Raw genomic sequence first — 22436 nt, 5'->3', positions numbered from 1 at the left:
GTCCGAGACTTCCCCCGTGAGTTCTCCCGGGTTTTCACCCGAGGCCGAAAACATCACTGCGGAGCCGGCTTCCCCGTCAGGGCCAAGGGCTCACTTACAGGCCTCTCCAGAAGGGCAAGTTCCACTCTTCATCAGAGTTTAAGAATGGAAGGTATGGAAGGTGATGATCCAGAAGAGGGCCCCCCTGAAGGCAGGTATTGCTCACAGGGATCAAGGCATCTGCCCCTCTTCTTCTTTTTTTTTTTTTCTTCCTTCAAGATTTTATTTATTTTTTATTTGAGGGAGACAGAGAGACAGAGTGAGAGGGAAAGGAGGGGCAGAGGGAGAAGCAGAATTCCCGCTGACCAGGGAGCCCTATGTGAGGGCTTGATCCTAGGACCCCAGGATCATGACTTGAGCTCAAGGCAGACGCTCAACTGACTGAGCCGCCCAGGCCCCACCATCTGCCCCTTCAAATGGACATGCTTCTAACCAGGAGTTCAACCTGGGTCCACAGACTAGAATGTATTTAGAGGATAAGAATGTCCGCTCTTCTGTGAATTACAAAAGATAGAAGGGTTCCCCCCTTTTCTTTTTTCAAGATTTTATTTATTTATTCATGAGAGAGACACACACACACACAGAGACAGAGATACAGGCAGAGGGAGAAGCAGGCCCCATGCGGGGAGCCCGCCGTGGGACTCGATCCCAGGACCCTAGGATCATGACCTGAGCCAAAGGCAGCTGCTCAACGGCTGAGCCACCCAGGTGCTCCCACAGAGGGCCTCCTGCAGTTTTGCCTCCTCCCAGGCTGGAGCTAACAGCGAACTATGAATGAATGAATGAATGAATGAATGAATGAATGAATGAAGACCAGTGAGTGAGGCCAAAGTTGTAGGACTCCAGACCTGCCCCTCAACTTTCGAACCTCAGTTTTAACATCTACAGCCTGAGCTACTAACATAGACTTACTGCCGGACTCAAGTAAATTCAGATGTTAGAAGTAAGGCACTAGATAAGTGCCAATATTATTGTGTGTGTGTGTGTGTGTGTGTGTGTGTGTGTGTTTAATCAGGGTGTTGTTGGTCTAGGATATTATTTGAAGGCATTTTTCTTGAAATATAATCTAATGCCAACATGCAGGAGCCAAAGCCTTGGAGAAAACAAGCAGGAAGTCCCACAGTGTTCACCCTGGGGAAGCTTCATATCTCCCTAAGCCTCGGTTCATTCATCTGTAAGTGAAAAAAGAATACTGATATTATGGAAATTTGAGAGGGAACGAATGAGAGCATTTTAAAAATATTCCATAAATAAAGCTAATCACTAGTGGTGAGCATTGCTTAGAGGAGTACACGTAAGATCACTTAGCAAAATGCCTGGCTTATAGGAAATATTTACTAAATTGTGTCTATGATTGTTCTAGAGATGCCTAAGATACTGGTCCTTGGAGCCAGACACCTAGTTTTGAACCCCAGGTCTACTACATCCCAGCTCGGTGACCTCAGGTAAGTTTTCCCCAACCTGTTTGCCTTTCTGTGTTGTTTCTTTACCTATCTTAATGAGGAGAAAAGTCACGCTGACCTCAGTGGATTCATAAAGGTTATTAATGAGGATTAAATTGGATAAAACATGTAGGGCACTCAAAATGGTATCTAGCACATAGAAAGCGCTCATTACCTGCTAGCTACTATATTATTCTTATCTGAGGTTCTCAGAGGGACATTTATATGAGCACAAGGTGAGCTGAGATTAGAAACTCCCAAGGGCAGAAATCCTATATCTTCCTGTGGTATTCCTTGAAGCTTTTAGCTTAGTGTCTGGCTCCCTGTAACTGTTGGGAGCTACTACAGATAATAGCAACAGTGGTTAGTGGTGGTTGGTTGTGTGCTTAAGGAGGTGTGTGTAATTACCTGTAATCTTGAGAAAAGCCGGGGCACCATTTATCTAGAATTACAAAATCGACTGTGTATTGACCGTGTGTTTCAGGGCCTGGCTATGGGTCATTTTTAAATCACTGACTGACAGGAAACAGACACTATGAGTTATTGGTCATTTCATTTGTTATATTCCTGAGGCAATCTGGCTGATGCCCCTGGGTCCTTTCATGTGACACCCCCCCCCCCCCCCGCCCACTATGGGCAGCAGGCCCAGCACTCTCTGTAGGCAGAGTTCCTCTGAAGCTGGCATTGGAATAGACCCAGGGATTTGGGACCAAACCCAAAGGGGGCTATTTGACACCAAGTCAGCAGACCACATTCATCTTCCTGTGACAGATCCCTCATTGGCAGAGACCACTGGTGACATTAAATGGACTGCCCCATAAATTTAACCTTCTGTTCCTGGTCACCAGATATGTGTGATGCTGACTTTCTAGGCATCACCTCATCAGATAGCTCTCATCTTCTCTTGCCTGACCCTTTCAACTTCGGCCCCATGTTGAACACATTTTCACTGCCTGTATTTCTGATCATCCCTGCCTCCATTCCTGCCACTCCTAAGGCTTAGAGAAACTGCCCGAATAGTGGGAGCTCCCATGAGGAAAGCACTTCATCTCTTTAGCACAGTAGCAGAGCACCTGAGACACTTTAATCATCATCGTAATGGAAATGCCTGAAACTCAGAACAGGAATTGATTTAGGTCATTTGGGAGACAGGGCATGCCAGGGGTTCTGAAGTGACTGATCAAGTATCTAGATCATCTTGCACCTAAGTCCCCTCACCTGAAAATTGGAAATACTGGTTCTGAGATTATGTAAATGAAAGATTGTTAACTTGAAGAACAAAAACATACTCCTTGTTATTTCGTTGTTAAAATGAAGGCTTTTCTGGTTTCATAGGAGAAAGAACAGACGGAGGAGACATACTAGGCTATTGATTTTCTTTTATTAATGTTTGCCAATTTCTTCTCTAATGAACATGATTCTAATATCAATGATTTTAGACAAAAGCTATCTGACTCTTAAGGTGTTACAGACTATGCAGAGGTAGATGTGTACCTGCTTTACGACAATAATGAAAGCTGAAGCACTTTCTGATTAAGTCATCAGTGACTTAAGGATTTCTTGCAAGTATCAGACCAGATATCAATAGGCACTACTTATCCCCCACTCAGTGGTGGTGAGACACCAGCATTGTCACTCATTCCATTATAACTGTTTCTTTCTTTTTATTTTTAAAGATTTTATTTATTTATTCATGAGAGACACACAGAGAGAGGCACAGAGACACAGGCAGAGGGAGAAGCAGGCTCCTTGCAGGGAACCTGACGTGGGACTCGATCCTCTGGACTGAAGGCAGGTGCCAAACCGCTGAGCCACTTAGGGACCCCTATTAACTGTTTCATGGAAAGCTGGTAATCCAGCAACCACACAAATACATCAATATAAATAGGACGGTGAGCTGCCTGGAAAGAAATGTTAAGGTAGGAGCATCTGTCCCTACGATGTTAGACAGTAAAAGGAGTATTAACTAGTGGTGAGAAAGTAGTGTTGGAGGGAGAACATGTGAGCAGGGAGGACAGGGAGGAAGCTGGTGTGATTGGAAAGAACCTGAAGCGGCTGAGGATGGCTGGTGCATGGAGAGCAAGGCACTGCACGGACTGGAAGAGGTTGGAGAGGGGCGTGGACAGAGGTCAGGCTGCAAAGTGCCATCGATTCTTCTCTTTTTCCAAAGGACTTTAGGAAGCACTGGAGGGTTTTAAGCAGGAAAGTGACTCAATCACTCTAGTTGCCCTAGGTGGAATTCTTTGAACTTCACCCTGCCAACTTCCTGGGGTTCCAGGTCCAAACACAGACATGCAAGGAAAAGCCCTCTGAAACTAAAAATCACAGCGCAAATGTAAAAGTATTTGTATGCGTTTAACTAGGTTTTCGACTCTTTAAATCCTTGCATATGGTAAAATTCAGATAGTATGGACACACAGAGAATGGAGGGCAAATCTCCATGGCACTTCAGAACTCCCCACCCCTTTACAAAAACTGCTTTTGAGAGGAGCTGCTAAATTGTTATATTAACAATTACTACTACCAAATATGTTATTATTCTTAATATTAATCATACCATTGTGGTAGGTGAGGAATCAGTAAAACCATCTCATGTTATTCCCCGTAACCCCCGTCCAAGGCACTGGAAGGAGCCCTGCACATTTTAGTGGGAAGCCTAGTCTTTTGAAATGTGATCTATAAGAAGAGCTGCCTCATTTACAATCCAGTGCTCAGCAACCCCTATCAGTGCATCAAGTGGAGGGTAGAAATATGTCTTGGCCCGCCCTGCAGCTATATCGGAACACCATAGACTGGGTGGCTTAAACGATAGACATTTATTTTCTTTTCTGGAGGCTGAAAGTCCAAGATCAGGGTGCCAGCTTCTGGTGAGTCCTCGCTTCCTAGCCTGTGTGTGGTCACCATTTGCTGTATGCTCGTATCACCTCTTCTTTCTGCCTGTTGGGAGAGAAATACCTGTCTTCCTCTTCTTTTTTTTTTTTAATTTTTATTTATTTATGATAGTCACACAGCGAGAGAGAGAGGCAGAGACACAGGGAGAGGGAGAAGCAGGCTCCATGCACCGGAAGCCCGATGTGGGATTCTATCCCAGATCTCCAGGATCGCGCCCTGGGCCGAAGGCAGGCGCTAAACCGCTGCGCCACCCAGGGATCCCCTGTCTTCCTCTTCTTAAAAGGCCACTCATCATATTGGACTAGGGCTGCACCTTTATAACCTCACTTATTCTTAATTAACTGCTAGAAAAGCCCTTTCTCCAAATTCAGGCACTTTGATGGTTAGGGTTTCAACCTATGAATTATGTCAGGGAGCCAGGGGGAGGGGGATGAAATTCAATCCTTAGCGGCATAGTTCTTTTTTTTAATTTAAATTCAGTTAATTAACATATAATGTATTATTGGTTTCAGAGGTAGAGGTCAGTGATTTATCAGTGTATATAGTACCTAGGGCTCATTACATCACGGGCCCTCCTTCATGCCCTTCACCCAGGTACCCTATCCCTTCACCCACTCCCCTCCAATGACCATCATTTGTTTTCCTGTGATTAAGAGTCTCTTATGGTTTGTCTCCCTCTCTGATTCCACCTTGTTTATTTTTTCCTTTCTTCTCCTCTTTTACCCTCCGTTTTTTTTCTTAAATTCCACATGAGTGAGGTCATATAATACTTGTCTTTCTCTAACTAATTTATTTCATTTAGCATAATACCCTCTAGTTCCATCCATGTCATTGCAAATAGCAAGATTTCATTGTTTTTGATAGTTGAGTAATATTATATATATGACATATATATATAATATTGTTATATATATATATATATAATATTCTTCTTTATCCATCCATTCACCTGTCAATGGACATCTGAGCTCTTTCCATAGTCTGGCTATTGTGGACATTGCTGCTATGAACAGTGGGATGCAGGGGCCCCTTGGGATCACCTCATTTGTATCTTTGGGGTAAATACCCAGTAGTGCAGTTGCTGGGTTGTAGCTCTATTTTTAATTTTTTGAGGAAAGTCCACATGGTTTTCCAGAGGGGCTGCACCAGCTTGCATTCCCACCAGCACTGTATGAGGGTTCCCCTTTTTCCCTTAGCAGCATAGTTGTACTCTCCTCTTTTTGGACTCATAATCTCATGCTTAAGTTTCCAGGGAAGATTAAATATATATAAACTGTATCTTTTTCTCCCTCAAATTTCCTTTTTCTTCCTCTTCTGAACTTTCTTCCCCTCTCTTCCATCTAATGAACTAGCCTGTATGGTTCTGGCAGTTATGATTTATGCCTACATTCACTTTCTAGAATGCATCACCCACTTATGGATTCTGGTTTCTCTGACTGAGGTTGGGAGGCTACTGGCTGGGAGGAAATTTTGTGCATTCTCTGATAAAGGCTTTCAGTAGAAGAAATCTGTATGGCAAGCCTTTCTACACATACAACACACACCAGTTTCCTTTTTGAAATTTGTGTCAAAGTTGGTGACAAATTCCTGATACCTCTGGGTGGGGAAGTTGGGGAAAAGGCACAACAATCTACACAGACCATAACAGACTATCTGTTTTTCTTTTTTTTTTTCTTTTTTTTTTTATTTATTTTTTATTTTTTTTGACTATCTGTTTTTCTTAGCAGCCTGAGGAGGGGACATAGTCCCCTGCTTATAAGCATTTTGACTTTGTCTGCCAATTGCTCTAGTCACATCAACGAAGGTTTCCTGAAACTCAGATATCCATATAGTGCCCACTCATTCCTGAGAAATTGGTTCCTTAATTAAACAAAGATGCACATCCCAAATCACTACTCACCTGGAGGTTTCTGAACACATAAATGTTTACATCCGAGAAGTGTTAGAGAATATTGCATATACACTCAGAGTTCTTCAAAAATCCTTCAGGAAATTTGGTCACCTCTAGAGTCGATGAGAAGATTTTCCCCTTCCCCAAACCTCCTGTAATTTGTCTGTACCTGGCTCATACAAATGTGATAAATAAGAACCCTTACGACTATTCTCTTGATGTCAAGTTGTTACTTCTAACTGGGAAACTCCCCTCTTTTAACTAAAACAAACCTTTAGAAACAAAGCTTTTGATGAGATGGTCTTCAGAGAAACTAGCCCACAAGAGAGAATCGCTTCCTGAAACAGGAGTTTGCCGATAAAAGACAGCCCAGGGCAGCCCGGGTGGCTCAGCAGTTTAGCGCTGCCTCCAGCCCAGGGCAGGCCCTGGTCCTGGAGACTTGGGATCGAGTCCCACATCAGACTCCCTGCATGGAGCCTGCTTCTCCCTCTGCCTGTGTCTCTCTGTCTGTCTGTCTCTCTCTTATGAATAAATAAAATAAAAATCTTTAAAAAAATAAAAGCCCAAAGGACCCTCCTTAGGTGAAGATAAGTGAAGATAAGCTAAAGAGGGAAATACAGTTATTTAACATTCAGCGGAAGAGACACCATTAACAAAACCAAGAAAATCTGTTTCAGTACAAATAAAGTAACATCAATCATTTATTCAACAAATATTTACTTAGTACCTAGTAGCTGCCAGCCATTGTGCCCCAGATATAGGCAGAAATAGTTCCCACACATTTGAAGCTTCCAGTCAGGTTAGAGCAAGAGAGTAATGAAGTAAACCTAGAAATAAACTCTTCAGAAGGTGGATAAGCCAATTGCAGAGAGTGGTAAGAGAGTTGAAGTCCATAATGATATAATGGTGTGTAGTTAAGAAGGGATACTTCAGCTGAGCTTCTTAGGGAAGAACTCTGAAAAAGCAACTTCTGATCCGACAGTAGAATGATGAGGCCTATTCTAGGAGGTGGGGTCAAGGTCTTCCAGATAAAGCCAAGAATAAGTGGGCTACCCCAAATGAGAGGTGTCGGTTGGCTAGAGCTAAGGGAATGAGAGATTTGAACTATTTGTGCCCAGAGAGGTAGGCAAGGCCAAACCATATCGTGACAAGAGGATTAGAATAAAGATTGAGCACTTTAGTTGAAAGGCAGGGAAGCCGCTGGCCTATCTTAAGATGTGAGTAAAGTGATTCGACTTACATGCAAAAGGATCATGTTTTGGTGGGTAATGCAGCTAGAGCAGAGATAGGAAGACCACAGAAAGTAGGAGGGTAGTTGTCACCAGCATAATCATCATCAAACCCTTACGCCCTAAGATGTACATTCTTTGATAAAGGCTTTTAATGAAAGAGCTCAATTACATGAAATGGTATACCCTGCCCACTTGAGCAAAGGAAAACATATGTCAAGCCTTTCTGTACATGCAGCACACATCACAATTTCCTCTTTGAAATGTCTGTGGAAGGTTGTGCCAAATTCCTGATATTTCTGAATGAGGAAGCTGGGGAAAAAGGAATCTCAACAGACCATAACAGAGTCCATCATTTGTATCCAAGTGTCTTTGGATTTCTTTGAGTCTTTGATTTTATTGTCTGTAAAGTTAATATTCCAGTTACCTGATAAAGCTGTACATACTTCCTAAGGATATCGGGAGAATCAGATGATGTATGTAAAAGAGCTCATTAGTCCTAAAGTGCTATGTAAATTTCCAATACTACTAATAAAGAATCTTTTTTTGGATCCTAGTTTTGGAGTAGGTGACTAACCTATCAGAAGGATACAAGAGAGCTAAATGGCAAAATAAGTAAATATGCAAAAAAAAAAAGCATTTATGCAAAGAGTACATAAACTTTTACTTTTTTTTGTTTGTTTCTACATATTTTTCTAGATACTTGAGGTTTAATTGTTCCTCAAAGTAATGGTAATATAATTGATTAATCATCATAATAATGACATTTTTGAATACCTACAATTTCTAACAATTTCTACAATTTCTTTATCATATTTATTAACTTCCATGATATAGAAACTATTCTTCCCATTTTACTAAAAAGAGGACTGAAGCTCTGAAAAGTTAAGTAACTTACACAAGATCAACAGCTAATGAATGGATTTGGGCCCAGAGAGTCTCATTCCAGAGCCATAACTACTAACTCTGGGGCTTATAATAAATTTGAGGATTTTCTAAAGCTAGAAGTAAATTCTGTTCTGCAAAATAATTAGGTATTTAGTATATGTTGGTAACAGTCAACAGTTAAAAGTAGATGAGGTTTTTAGCTTCTCTTCTTAGATCAAAATCTGCTATATGTATGATACTTATTAGCAAGAAGACCCCCAGTGGCCACACACTATGAATTTATACTTTGATAAAGTCTCAAATTTGTGGTCTTCTATACACAATTTGTGTTACAGGTTGACCTGAAGCAATTGTGACAATATTCAGTGGGAGGATGCAGCCACAAGAATACAGCACAGTTCAGGGATCAAACCTAGGGCACAGATCCCAAAAATATTTTATTCCTAAATATTTTATTGTTTTGGATGCTATGGAAAAGGAGGTTGCTTTCAAAATTTCACTTACAGATAGTTCATTGTTGGTGATAGAAATACAATTGATTTTTGTATGTTTATTTTGTACCTTGCAACTTTAGCGAGTTTGTTAGTTCTAACAGATTTTTAGTGAACTCTTTAAGGTTTTCTGTATATACAATCATATCGTCTGTAAACAGAGATCATTTTATTTCTTCCTTTCCAATTTAGACCCAACTTTTTTCTTTTTCTTAATTGTTGTAGCTAGAACTTCCAGTACTGGGGTGGTGGAAGGGGAGGAGGTCTGGGGGTGGCGGTGAATGGGTGACGGGCACTGAGGGGGGCACTTGACGGGATGAGCACTGGGTGTTTTTCTGTATGTTGGCAAATTGAACACCAATAAAAATAAATTTATTATTAAAAACAATAGAACTTCCAGTACTGTGTCTAATAGAAGTAGGGAGACTTTGTCTTGTCTTGTTCCTGATCCTAAAGAAAAGTCGAACCATTGAGTATGACAACTGGTGCCAAAGGAATATAAAGAATCATCAGAGTCTACATACCAACAAACTGGACAACCTAGAAGAAATGGAAACATTCCTAGAAACATACAACTTGCTAAGACTGAATCAGGAAGAAATGGAAAGTCTCAACAGATTGATTAATTGCTAATAAGGAGATCGAATCAGTAATAAAAAAATCTCCCAATACATAAGCCCAGGACCAGATGGCTTCACAGGTGAATTACACCAAACATTAAAAGAAGAATTAATACCAATCCTTCTTAAAGTCTTACAATAAAGTTGAAGAGGAAGGAACACTTCAAAACTCGTGATATGAGGCCAGCATTATCCTGATACCAAAGCCAAACAAGGAGCTACAAGAAAAGTAAAGGCCAATATCCCTAATAAAAGTTGATGCAAAAATCCTCAACAAAATATTAGGAAACTGAATTCAACAGCATATTAAAAGGATCCTACGGCTGATCAAGTAGGATTTATCCCTGGCAAGCCAGAATGTCTCAACTTAGGCAAATCAAAGACCACATTAACAGAGAGGAGAATAAAAACCATTTGATTATTCAATAGATGCAGACAAAGCATTTGACAACATTCAGCATCTTTTCATGATAAAAAACTCTCAACAAATTAGGTATAGAAGGAAAAGATCTCAACACAAGACAGGCCATATATGGACAAGCCCATAGCTATCATCATACTCACCAACTCTAAAAAGAAAGTGCAAAAAACTGCTATATTCTGTATTCCTACAAGGATATAGAGGGTGTTAAAATACTTTAGCCCAGCATTACCCCACTTATCTTTTCATTGTTGCCCCTCAAAGGAGAATAATTTAATTTAAAGGGAGAAATTAGATACTGAAGCATATGATTTTTTTCAAGTAGGATTGTGCTTTTGAGAAACATAAAACACTTGTAGTATCTCAGACTTTTTTCACTTTACACCCCATAACAAATTTTGCCCACTTGTAGAATATGTTCCTCCCACAAGGAATGCATGCTTTACCAACCCAGTACCTTGAATATTCATAATTTCACCAAATAAGAGCCCATTATACCACCATCAAGTTAAGTAATAGAGTCTGGTGGCGCCAGGAGATGGGTAGGGATGATTCCTTGGAATGCGGGCCTTCTCATGAAATGCTAATTTATCTCCTGGAAAGTGGGAATCCTGGTTAAGTCAACTGTTTACTTGTAGAGAGTAGATTCACCTAACTAATGTGTATATAACATCATACTGGGCTGATATATTGTAAAATAAATTACAGACATCATAACAAGAACCCACAGCAAGGGAGTAGACAGAGGGGAGAGTCTGTGTGCAGGGAGTAGCTCAGAATACAGGAGAGAAAGGATAGAATTTGGCTCTGGAGGAATATAAACAATTTGTGAATGAGAACCAGCCCAAATCCTGTCACAACCATTCGTCCTCAGGAACATGAAATGGCCTTTGAAGGCTCCTATTTCTGTAGGCGCCACATGGCAGTCAGTGAGAATTAGGCAGGTGGGAACAGTGGAGCCCGCGAACAGTTAAGGTCACCCTCTGGGTCCCAGTAGGAAGGACATCATTATCTGTGCTAGGATTTCTTCTCTCAAGGGGCATATTGCTTCTGCTGGGAGGAGTTCCAGTAGAGGCAAAGGCACCCTTGCACTTCAAAACCAGTCCAACTGGGACGACTTTGCACAGTGGGACCAAGGGCCAAATGTAGAAATGATGACTTATGGCATCAGCTCCGGTCAGGGGGCAGCAGGGATGCTGTCTCGCCAAGAACAAGCCTCAGGGCTGGGGATTTCAAATTCATGAAAGCTGTTTTCAGGACTTCCAGCCAAAAAAGTGTACATAGGCTCACATAAATTTTGCACTGAATTGTAAAAGCTTCCTGGCCTCTGACTCCAGGAGGGAGATTGATTTGGAATATGATGAAACTCTTTTCTGTTCGGTTTTAAAGAAATGTTTGTACCTTGGTTAATCATAATATAGTCATATTATCATTTGTCATATTTCAATATTTATATTTCCTGGGTTCTTGTGTAAGATACCTAGCCTGAATTTTCAACGTTAAATAAATGAGGGCTGTTTTCTTCTCCCGAGTGGATCATTTAACTGACCTAGACTCTAAATGGGCTCGACCTTTCAAATTGTGTACACTCAGAACGGCTCGGATCTCAGGGCAGCTGATCCTGCTTGGCAGGTGTGGGATGTGTGGTTGAGTCATCCTAGAATCTCAAAGAGATATTTGTTAGAGGGAGCAGCAAACAGTGACTGATTCAGTAGCCTCTTGGTTTCCCAACAACCTGGTACTTACCACAGTTTACATTTGAAGGAAACTCTGCTGTTCCTTTCATGGTTGTTAGATGTAGGGGAGAAGAAAGGAACACGAAAGCAGAAGTCCCAAGGGGCAGGGACAGTGAGAAGTGTGGAAGAGGGGGTTTTGGTTACCTTAAAGAAAAACATGTAAGATAAGGTTCAGATATCATAGGACGAAGATCTGGCAGGTTAGTAGTCAAGTCATTTGGGGCCCTTTTAGATGAAAAGCAATATAGCCCGAGTGGTCGCCCTGACCCTGAAGCTGGACCGCTTATATTTGAAAACTTGCTGCCTTGCACTATGTGCTTTCATTTCTCTGTATCTCGGCTTCTCTATCTATATGATGGGAAGCTAATAATATTATTTACTTCTTAGAATTGTTCTGAATATTAAATGGGCAAAGATACGCAAGGCACTTAGAACAATGCCTGGCAAGCAGTAAGCTCTACACAAATTCATTGATGGGTTGCTTTAGAATGGTTGTACTTAGGCTGGGTATCATGGCTGTGAAGGACATCGAAAGGAGAGACTTTATAATTTCAAAGACTATTCATGCTACCTGTTTAAAAGTATAGATATTCAAAATAGAAAATCTTGTGGCGGGGATCCCTGGGTGGCGCAGCGGTTTGGCGCCTGCCTTTGGCCCAGGGCGCGATCCTGGAGACCCGGGATCGAATCCCACGTCGGGCTCCCGGTGCATGGAGCCTGCTTATCCCTCTGCCTGTGTCTCTGCCTCTCTCTATCTCTCTCTGTGACTATCATAAATAAATAAAAATTAAAAAAAAAAAGAAAAGAAAATCTTGTGGCAACCATGGTGGTGGAATCAGCTGGAACATGTGTCCAGGAGTGCCTACACTGTGTTCAGCCCAGCACCAAGCACTGTGGGCAGATGTCCACGTGTCTTCCTTGTCTTCTGGGAGTTTATTACCTGGTCTCTCAATCAGAGGTTGGTCTGTGCATTTTTAAAAGTTATAGGAAGGAAGTGGTGCAGGAAGTCAGAAGCCGTAGTGATAAAAACATGATGTGAATTATTTAGGCATTTAGGGGGTGTGCATTTGAAATGGGATTGAGTGTGCATAGGGGGGTGTCTGGAAAGGCTTCCTGAAAGACAGGGCCTTTGAAAGATTAGCAGGCCTTTGAGAGACAGATATGGGAAGGAAGTAGATTCCAGGCAAGAAACCCAAGGCTATTGAAGACCTTGTAGTGGTGGTGGATGAACCAGTGCTGCAGGGTGTGTGGTCCCAGCAGAGGGAAGGCGAGCAAGCACAGATGGGAGAGGACCTAGTCATTGGTGCTGAGGGAAAAATGTGGATGATTTTGAATCACCAGGTACTACTCTTGCTATATGAGAAGTAGAGGTTCAGATTTATGAGATACCACTGAAGACACCATTTGTAAAGCACTTTATTCTTTTCAAAGAACTTTACATGCTTTATTTCATTTAGTACTTAAAGCAAGACAGTGCATTATATAAGGGAGCCATTATATGCCTCGTATCTGCCTAGCCAAGCCACACACATTGCAAATAAAGCAAATCAAGAGATTGTCCTATTCATGCTCAGATAAAGATCAGGAGAAAGGCGCCAGGATGATGCGGACCACGCATGGACCACTCTGCAAAGTTGCTTGTTTCAAAACAGTCTGCTTTTGTTTCAAACTGTGTCGAAAGTTTAAATAGAAATGATGTTCTTAGTCATAAAGTATTCATAAAGTGTATCTATATTGTCACAGTACCTTTCAATATACCCTATCATTTTATCACTTAAGGCATAAGACCACATCCAACATGTGTACACTGTTTTTAAGTCAACAAAATGTCAGCAGATCATTTAATCTTCTCAATAAGTGACAGGTAGGTTGGTTAAAATATGATTGGTATTTCTATGATAAGGAAAGTAGCACTGAGACCCCTGTGACCAGTCCAAGGTGGCACAGTTAGCAAGAAATGGGCTAAAATTTAAATCAAGAGCTTGAACTGTAGGGGTGCCTGGGTGGCTCAGTTGGTTAAGCGGCTGCCTTCTACTCAAGTCATAATCTCAAGATCCTGGCATTGGAACCCCAGGTCAGGTTGGGCTCCCTCCTCAGTGGGGAGCCTGCTTCTCCCTCTCCCTCTCCCTCTGCTCCATCCCCTGCTTGTGCTCTCTCACTCACGCTTTTTTTCTCTCAAATAAATAAAAATCTTGTTTAAAAAAGAGTTTGAACTCTAGATTATTTCAGAACTGTCTTACTCCATCATATTTTATTACTTTTTTTATTGAAGAATAATTGACATACCGTACTGTATTTGTTTCAAGTATACAACATAATAATTTGATATTTATGTACATTACATTCTTTTTTTTTTGTTTTTATGTTCTTTTTTAAAAAATATTTTATTTATTTATTTGAGAGAGAGCACAAACAAGATGGGGAGCAGTGGGCAGAGGGAGAGGGAGAAATCAGACTCCCTACTGAATAGGGAGCCTGATGCGGGGCTTCATCCCAGGACCCTGAGACCATGACCTGAACTTAAGGCAGGATGCTTAACTGGCTGAGCCACCCAAGCACCTCTACATTACATTCTTTTGCTAGATGTTTCTTTGTTTAACTCAATTCCATCATTTTACAGTAAGCTTTTATAGACTAGAGGGGATTTTCAAATGTTATTAGAATTCTCTTTTTCCTATTTTTTGAGGCCTGTGGGCAGGTGCCAAAATGGAAGACTACAACTGGCTCATCTGATGCAGGGGCTGGCTCTCTGCATGGTGCAAAAACTGGTTAATATCATTTAGGACTCTGCCTGCTAACTTGACCATGAGACATGTTGCACTTTGTTGATTCTTTGGCCCACATTCCTCTCCTCCCATCTTCCACTCCCTTCACTCCCAGGCTGGAGAAGCAGAGAGTCTGACACTGGAACTCTACCTTTTCTGGCTAAATCCCCATCTGCGTCAAAGTGGTGTTGGCTTTGGCGCCTGGGTGGCTGGACTCGAGACCATCCATCCAGGCAGCTGAGATGATTTCTTTCTAATGGTTTCTTGACCTGCAAAGCCAGAAGAAGGTTATTTTTGCTTAAAGACCTCAAAATTTCAATGGGGATTTTGGTTTTAAACATTTTCTAATGCCCTACTCAGTTCTTAAGAAGTGAAAAAAACTAAATCATTTTCAAAGAAGTACACTTGCGGGTTGGCATGCCGGCTTATGGGCCTACAGCTCAGCTCTTGCTATCTAGGTCATACTTGTCTAAATGACATAGGGAAACCGATCATCCCCCTGATGTTTTGCATCACCTAGAAGGCAAGCCTCCCACAGAGCAGTGGTGGATATCAATTCTGGCACCCATACAAAAATGTTGAGAAACATTTGTAGTCTCTTTAGAACCTTATAAAGTTAACAGTTTACCATGGGAAGGAACTATTGGAATGGCTCATCCAAATCAAACTGAAAGGAGCAACTGCCTTTGGAAGAGATTAACTGGTGTGATGGGGAAAGCCCTAGATGAGTACTGACCTATATATTCTATGGGATATTCCCATGTAGTCCAAGGAGTAGCATTCTCCTTCGAAACTATTGCTAGTTAGCACTCAAAAGTTGTTTTGTTGAGTGATGGATGGATACCCACTGCATTCGTCACCAGGGCTTTATTGAAAACTTTCCCTTTGCTGTTTGGGGAGTGGGAAGGCCCATTACCCAACACATTTGTTTTTATATTCAGTCAAGAAATACTATAAGACCCTTCTAGGAGCCAAGCACTATATTCTAGATACCACAGGTACGAACAAGTCAGGGTTCACATGTTCAAGGAATTTATAATCTAGTAGAGAAGACAGATAAGGGACAAGTTGAAACAGAAGTTATAAAGACAAAGTGTTAATTGAGGAAGGAAAGTCCAGCACTGCAAGTCAAAGCAAGGGTCCAAGAGTTCAAACAAACAAACAAACAAACAAACAATAAAGAGATAGGAAATCAACTGAAATTGAGTTCAGGAGTTACTGACAAAAGTATTAAAAACTATCATCTGTTAGTATTTATGGAGTTCAAGTTCTTTTACACACACTATCTCAAATATCACATTTTATAAAACCCATTTTCCAAATAGGGAAACCAGGACTCAAAAACTTGCTCAAGCCCACACAACAAATGATTGCAGGGCTGGGTTTAAGACTGAAATTACTACCTACCATGTAAATACAAGGTTGATTCTTAATTAATGTATCAATTCTTTATGACTACCTGTTCCCCTGATCTCCCACTGTCCTCGTATCTAATTCCAACTAATTCATGCATCACTTTGAGGCACTCTCTTGACACATCCCGCATGCCTTTATTTTTTGCTGCAACCCTTCTCATCATCTAACATACAATATATTATATTTTATCATTTCTAAGGCTGTCCTTCATTCATATTTTTAGATCTCTGAAGTTATTACGCATCGACACATCAAGAGCAAAGTTTGTGATGTCCTTTTCTTTGTTTAGACATAAAACTGTGCATCTTCACATTGGTGACATCTGAAATTTCTTAAATGTACAGTATTGTGCTTATGTTATACTGCTTATTTTCTGTCTTCCTCCAGTAGAATATAATCTGTGAGAGGGTGGAAACTTTTGTCTGCCTTTTTCATCTTTGTACTTCCATCTCCTGGAATGCTGTTGAATAAGTTCATGACCGATTAGATATTGAATGTTTATTATGTATCTGTAGCTGTGTGAAGTGCTGGATATAGACTGGGGAATAAAGTAGACATGGCCCTTACTCTCCTGGAAGAGATGCAAATGAAACAAACAAACAAAGGCATAGATAAATGTGCAGTGTGAAGTGGGAAGTCAAGAGAAGTGAAAATGTTGAAAGCGCTTAGAGAGAAAAAATAGGGTGCTTTCCAAGTTTAGATTGAGAAGTCAGAGAGGCCCTCTCCAAGCTGATGTCAGAAGAGTGAAGGCAATAAAGTCAAGAATCCAGACTATTGTACTACATGACATAGATCATAGCAAATCTTGACCATTCCAGGCCAAAATATTCTCTCCCCTCTTGCAACAATGGATGCCACTTACTGTAGCTGCGTGCACTGGTAGTTTTAAATTTGCAGGTTATCCTTTCTGTTCACCTAGATTACAAATGTATTCATCCCTTGGTAGAAAGAAAGTGCACTGGATTAAGAGACAGTTATCCTAGGTAGTAGTTCTAGCTTTGCTCCTACTACTTTGCATATCTGAGAATTTATGTAAACTCTTCAGAATTTTTACTTGTAAGAGTTTACATTAGAGGGTCTCTAAGTGTTATTGAGCTTTAACATTTAAATTCTGTAATTTTCATCCCATTTTCACAAACAGTTATTGAGGAGCTACTATTCTAGTTTGCTAACCTCTCTGCAGGGCACTGGGGGGATTGAAATGGAAGAAAGGGAAAAGGTACAATCTGTTCATTTTAGATGTTTATGAGCTTGAGGAAGAGACTGGTATATTGATGACTTCAGTATAATGCAGCATAGACTTTCCTCTGTTTCTGAACTTTAAATTACTATCATTGCCTTTTCAGGTGTGAACATAGTCCCCCTCTTGGTAAAGATACTTAACTTGTCTGCCACCAACCCATGGGCAGGTGGTCACACCAATTACATTGTTGCATTGGATTTGAGAGCTATTAGATGAGAGGGAGCTTTGGGAACCTAAGTTGTTTGTAGGGAAATAAGTGGCTGTATGCCAGGGTAACATGGGAATTGAAAATAAAGGTTGCTTTGTTCTACCTGGCAGAGGATGAGAGTGAGAGTGTTGGTTGGGGGGGTTGTCAAAAGATGCTATTGAGGGAAGTTTTGGAGGGCATTAATATCTCAGCTTTTTGGAGAAAGAATAATAATTAAGGAAGTATATTAGCTGGCTAATTACCTTATATATTAGCCTTCAGTTGCAAAATAGACTGCCCACTTAAAGATGAATTTGATAAGAAGTGCAATCATTATTCCACATTTATAAAATACAGGGGCAGGGAAATTCCAGGTTTCATTCAATGGCTCAAAATGCCATTGAAGACTCAAGCTCTCCTAACTTCCACTCTGTCTTCCTCAGAATGTTGGTTTTTGTTCCAAAGCTTTTCCGCCCTCATGATTGCAAGGTAGCTGCCAAATAACTTGGCAAATTATTTGGAACAACTGTATAAAAAAGGCTGAGAGGGACAACTGTACTCTAAATCCTTTTTATTAAAGAGAAGAACTGTGTTCTTCTTGCCCAGTTTCTCACCCCAGTCTCAGTAGAGTTCCTTTTAGGTTCCAGTGGCCATGGTGGGCCACATGGCCATGCTCCAAATGTAAGGGAAGCTGAGAAGTGTGTACCTGGCATTTGTAGTCTCTATATTGGATGCCAGATTCTGTCTGTTAGGAGGTGCATGCATGAAGTGGGGAAGTGATCAATGGTATTGGGCCAGCCTCTCACACCATCTTCAAAACAGGAAAAGAAGGAATGGAGAGTAGTTAATGGATCTCATGCTCAGGCCCTCGCACAGTCCTTTGCTTCTTGAACTGTAGGCATTCAATTGATATTTGTTGTTGATTGTGGGATCATTGTCATGGGAATGGAAAATCAAGATGAGGTCAGGCAAGTGAGGAGTAAAATCAGTTATTCTTTCCAGTCTGTGGCTAGATGACAAATTTTTAATTTTGTCACTTAAATGATGTCACTTAAATTTTGTCACTTAAATATCACATGACTGTTGATATTTCTTCTGGGTGGATAAACTAAAATATTAATTCAACAGCTAGAGAGGTAGTGGTGGTTTTATAAAACCATGTCTAATTTGGCAACAGTTACATAATCTAAAAGCAAATCAGGGAAAAACCAGAGTTAAATGGAAAAAGACCAGGTCCTAGGAAATAAAAGTTTACTGAAAACACCATGTGTGAAGTCCTAATGAAAAAAACAGACTGTAAGATGGCCTCAGGGCTATGGAAAAAAATTCAGTACTAACCTAATAAAGTACTTAGTGTCTGTTGATTACCCATGGAAACTCACAACAAGGAAAAAGAGGGCACAAACTTAGTTCATTTAAAAAAATTGACTATCTAAACAAGCAGACATTAACGTGTTTTAAAAACTTTGCCTTTCTCACAAATACAAACAAAGCAGAAAGTCAAAAAGTTGTCTTTGGACTATAGTAACGACGACAACAAGAAGGATACTATGTAGAGGCCGGAAGAAGACATGAGTCATTATGTTAAAGAAGTGTGAATTATTTTAAATAATTCATATGACGAAATACAGAGAGACTTCCAAATTAGTATGAGCACGTCGCAGCACACTGATCCTTTGAAATGACTTCTTGCATTTCTTTTTAAGTTCGTTAAACCCTTTTGCAGAACAGAGCTTGCCTGGAGACTGGAAAGCATTAGAAATGAATAAAAGGTATGGGGTTATTTCCCATTGCTCTTTCTTGTAAGAGATTGCTCCATTTTTAAGTGATTGAAGCTAGTTAACTCTAACCGCAATATATTTTCAGTGTTTTTGTCGTCTGGAGTTCTATTCTTTTGCTTCATTCCACTCTAGCCTCTCACAAATGCAAAGGCATGCCCCAACACAGGGAAAGGGGCCACACAGGACCACAGGCAGTTAGCTGACTCGTCTATAAATGTTTCTAATTTCTTAGTGTTTGTTATATATCAAGTCAGGTACTGCATTTCTGCTGTAAACTTTTCTTCCCACCTAGACCGAATTCACAATCTTTGTGGAGTTGTGGTATGCTTTTGGTGGATCAGTTTTCTGACATCACTTGGATTTCCCAGTTTCCTCCAAGTCCTTGAAGGTAAGATGCAATCTCTGTACTTCCTTCAGCATCTGAAAAGCCTGATGCAGTGGTTCAGCCTCAGGAGTCCATGTAGAGTTACAGAGGGAACTTTTACCTTACACACAGGTGTCTACTTGCCCCAGCACACTGAATCAGAATCTCTACTGTTGGGCCTGGAGAATATCTCTAGAAACACTTCTTTGAGTTATTCAGATGTAAAGGTCTGTTTCAAACCATTAGTGCGTTCAGATAATAAATTTACCCTCCAAAAACGAAAGGAAAAGAAATGAAAAGAAAAAAAATTGGGAAGAAATAGAAAGAAAGATGAAGCTTACATAGCCAGCTCTTGCATCTGATTTCTATGACACCCAACCACGATGGCAGTCCTGGGAATTGGCATAGGACATGGCTAAGAGACTAATTCCCTGGATTCAAATCTCTGCTCTGCTGTATGACTCGCATCAAATCAAGTAGTCACTCTATGCCTTAGTTTACTCATCTTACAATGAGTATAATAATGTTACTGGCTGTAATTTTGAGTTTAAATTATGTATTACATATACGATGAAAACTGATTAAGTATTTGCTGATAGACTGGCATAAAGTATTTGTTCAAACAATGTCAATTGATACTATTTCAGGCTGCTTAGAGGCTCAGACTGAAAGTTAAATAGTATGTCTGATCTAAAAAAATGAAAATATGAATGATTATAAATAAAAGTGTTTTTTTTTTTAACAGAACATAAAAACTGAGATTCAAAGTGAGATTTTGTTTTAGGTCTAAGGTGTTATCAATGTTGGACCCGTATTTTAATTAAGTAATTATATTAGCATTGAGAATGCCAGAGTCTGTTTTAATGGCATGAATAAAACCCTAAGGTACCATAAAATGACAGCCAGAAATTACTGGCATGGATAATTAAGGATGGTGTTATTTCCTGCAGGCCCAGAGAGCTTGGTCATTCATTTTTTCACTGATTCAACAACAATTTGTTGAGCTGCTAACATCTGCCAGATACTATTAACAGGAAGCATATAATCCATGCTATGCCTTTCAGAAACTTTTTCCAGGACCCTGGGAATTAGAATGGGCAATGCAGAGACCAACCCCCAGAAGAAAGATGTGTGAAGCTGATGAATTCTGATGGTGGTTCACCTGATCCCCAGAGCTGTGCTATTTCCATTCCTTCCAGAGGTTTGGTAGTTTGCTTTTGTTTTGATTTTTTGAACCACCCAGGTCCTTATGATAAATTCCTTTATTTATATAAGTTGGGGAAAGTGTTCCTGTGGCTATTTGGCCCACTCCAGTAAATTATCTAAATAATTGTCAATCGATAGCATCTTCTGATCACATCCAAGTTTTGTGAAGGTATTTTAGGCCAACAATTTATTTTTAGCAAGCTCATTTTACTCCACAGAAATAGTCTGCAGGTCATTAGCCAAGTGATGTTTTGTCCCCAACAAGCTAAGTCTACATCCTAATCTCAGCATTTGGAAAATATTTTTCCCTGTCTACATGGAAAGAAAAATGTGAGCCACAGACTGAATTTGCAATCTTCTGATGTCTGAACTACTAAAATTTGTTATGGAAAGAATAGTTTTGTTATAAATATGAATTTCATAATAATTTCCATGAGTATTACCTACCATCTGCAAAAAAGGAAATCTGCCTTTGTTGGTTAGCTTTTATTTTTATTTATTTATTTTTTAAAGATTTTATTTACTTATTCATGAGAGACACAGAGAGAGGCAGAGACACAGGCAGAGGGAGAAGCAGGCTCCACGCAGGGAGCCCGATGAGGGACTCGATCCCAGGACTCTAGGACCACACCCTGAGCCAAAGGCAAAGGCCCAACCGCTGAGCCACCCAGGCATCCCTGTTGGTTAGCTTTTAAAATTGGCTATGGATGGAATGATGACAGATGTATGATGCCTTATATAAGGAGCTATCACCCTGCTCAAGGAATAGCAAGTTCTTCCAGTAAAGAGAAAGGATAAATTGAAGAGCAGAAGCACTGCCTGCATGGGCTTAGGTCTATGAGGTTTGCATAATGATTTCAAGCACAGAATCTGGTCCTAGACACCCTTGTGACTTCATTGTATCTCCCCTTACAGAATTTTCCAGACTCTAATAATAGCAGCATTCAACAGACTGGTGAAGTGACTCAAGCTAAGTTCAGGCTTCACTGTCTGATTCCCTTGATCAACTCAATTGATAACACTAAGCCTCAAGATCCTTGGTGGGATCCCTAAAGTGGGACCAATGATAGCGTCTACAGACTAGCTGAATAAAGCTTAAATGAACAAACACGTGGAGAAGGATCATAGAGACATTCAAAATATTGTCGTTCTCTTCTCCTTTTGGTAGGTTTAAAATTCCTCGCCCCTTTTGGAGTGAAATGACTGACTTCGGCCAATGAAATATGAACACATGTTGATTCTGGGAGGAAGTTTTTAAAGAGCTATTGTTATATTTACCATTTCACTGCTTTTTTCAGTAACATCAGTATTCCAGATGGTAGTCTCTCCACCGACCAGTGTCCAAAAGAGAGGGTGGTATGGTGCTGAGCCCCCTCCAGCTCATCTGAAATAAACCTTTGTTGTTTTAAACCACTGATATGTTTGGGGGCTATTTATATCTACCACATAAGCTGGTCTGGAACTGAATGTAAAGCACTTAACACATAGTAACCTGTCAGTTTGGATGAGAGGTGAAACCATAGGGGTGATTAGTTTATTCATTTAACAGAAGTTTACTGATTGCATTCTAGATGCCATACCTGGTGAATTCCATGGGAAGGACAGATAGATCCATGAACTTCTCAGTTGCACTGACCCTACTACCATTCTAAAACTGAGGAAAGCAATCAGAAAACTTCACATCCCTGTGGGAGAGGAAAAGTCACGAAATTGGGCTAGCCAAAACTCTTCATACAAAGACATAGGAGCAAATAATAGTCATCCCTGACTAAGATCTGATGTGTACAATGGAGGTAAACTGGTCAGTATTGATTCTGGGCATGAC

At 40.5% G+C, this 22436-nt stretch overlaps 1 long non-coding RNA gene across 2 annotated transcripts; it reads left to right on the top strand.

The window, feature by feature from the left end:
- Window positions 1-1076: 1076 nt before the first annotated feature.
- Window positions 1077-22005, top strand: LOC121498483. 2 transcript variants are annotated; one of them, XR_005989797.1, is made up of 5 exons: window positions 1077-1213; window positions 1403-1484; window positions 19334-19429; window positions 20470-20606; window positions 21780-22005. It is a non-coding gene; the product is annotated as an uncharacterized LOC121498483 (long non-coding RNA). The 2 variants fall into 2 exon arrangements; XR_005989796.1 differs by having other exon boundaries at window positions 1085-1484.
- Window positions 22006-22436: the final 431 nt, after the last annotated feature.

This window comes from Vulpes lagopus, chromosome 9, assembly GCF_018345385.1.
Source record: "Vulpes lagopus strain Blue_001 chromosome 9, ASM1834538v1, whole genome shotgun sequence".
NCBI classification, from domain to species: domain Eukaryota; kingdom Metazoa; phylum Chordata; class Mammalia; order Carnivora; family Canidae; genus Vulpes; species Vulpes lagopus.
This window is presented reverse-complemented; position numbering and strand designations above follow the sequence as displayed.